The following is a 1,783-nucleotide window of genomic DNA, read 5'->3' as shown; positions in this document are numbered from 1 at the left end:
GCGTCTACTTTGAGACCCTTTTTGCAAGCACCTTCTTTGAGACCCTTTTTTGCAAGCGTCTACTTTGAGACCCTTTTTGCAAGCGCCTTCTTTGAGACCCTTTTTGCAAGCGTCTACTTTGAGACCTTTTTACGATTTTTGAGGTGATCTCTCCTCGGGTGGGGACCTTTATGGCTAGGTGGTCATCATCCAATTTTAAACTTGGTCAGCGACCCCTCTAGCATGATGTTCTATTCTATATGGAATCTTCAGACATATTGGTAGTAGGGCGACTGGAGGAAGGTTTGCTTCCCTCAACATGCGAGTTCTTATGGCCCTCTTCCACACGTATGTACTTCTGTGCTCTTTCAAAGAAATCATCTAAATTTGAAACTTCTCTTTTGAGCATGTTACCCCATAACTTGCTTCTGGATGAACTCTGGCTGTAATAGCCATCTTGAGCTCCGCTTTGGTTAAACTTCCCACCTTTGTTGCTTCCATATTGAACCTATGGATATAGTTCTTCAGACTTTCATTTTCACCTTGCTTTATGTTAGCGAGGTTGGTAATTGGCATAACGTAATCACAGACCGCATGGTGCTATTGAAGAAATTCGCCAGAGAATTGCTGCCATGATTTGATTGTTCCTGGCCTTAACCTCTTGAACCACTTGTACGCAACACCTTTAAGTGTAACAACAAAGAAATGGCATTTTGCTCTGCTGTTGACCCCTCTTAACCTCATCAAGTTATTGAAGTAGTCTAAGTGATACTCTGGGTCTGTAGTACCCTCGTATGGGGTCATGCGAGGCTCTCTGAGGTTGGCGGGGATTTGCTCAGCCTGGATCTCCCTTGTGAAGGGAGAATCATGGTCAAATTCTTCATCATCTCTGTGCCCCCCAGGTGCGGTGATAATCTTTCCTTGAGGGTGCTGCATTTTGATGTCTAGTTCCTTCCTCTTTTTTCTTAAGGAGTCTTGCGGGTTCTCAAACTGATCCCTTGCCTTGGTTGTATTCCTCGGGGGAGCCGCGGGGGATGCGTTTCTTACTTCTAACCTCTTCCCATGGAGCTTTTCTCTTTGGCCAGGGGGTGCCTCTTTTGAGGTGACTTCTGCTTCGTTCTTACGACCATCGTCTTCCCTCCGCCTTTGCTCCTGGGGGTATTTTGTCAGTCTAGGTCCCTCATGGTACTTTGTCTGGGGAGTTTTACTGGTGGAAAGTCGGGTTCTCCCATCGTCTACAGGGACAGTGTTTTCCCCTTTATCACGCTCCTTCTCTTTATGCTTAGGAAGGGGTATGCTTGACTTTCCTTGCAGTAGGTCATTTAAGACCCCCTGCATGTTCTCTATCGTGGTTTCCAACCTTCGAGTCTTTTTATGTAACTCGTGAATCTCATCCTTGTAGAAGCGAGTCCTTGAGATGGAACTTACCGAGTGTACCCTGGGACCCTTGCCTGGCCCGTGCGTCGATGGACCTGGGTCTTGGTGGTCTGAGTGTTGTGCCACCGGGGGCCGGTGAAGTGGATGCACTGGTGGCTTTGATTGACCTCCGTCAGGCCGGATAGCCAGGGACGATGCTTCCTTCTCCTCCCTTGGGGGAAGGGCTTCCTCTGGTCTACCTCCATGCTTAGGCAGAGGGGGGTTTTTCTTGGAAGCCCTCCGCTCTACTCTGTCCTGGCGAACCTCATCATCTTGTAGTTGTCGTAGGCATTTTGAACGCCTTAGCATCTTTCTTTGCTGGAAGTAATGAAAGAACATTGGCTTGATGCTTGTTCTTCCCACAGACGGCGCCAAACTGTTGACGGTG

The sequence above is a fragment of the Humulus lupulus genome, chromosome 3 (genome assembly GCF_963169125.1).
Source record: "Humulus lupulus chromosome 3, drHumLupu1.1, whole genome shotgun sequence".
NCBI classification, from domain to species: domain Eukaryota; kingdom Viridiplantae; phylum Streptophyta; class Magnoliopsida; order Rosales; family Cannabaceae; genus Humulus; species Humulus lupulus.
This window is presented reverse-complemented; position numbering follows the sequence as displayed.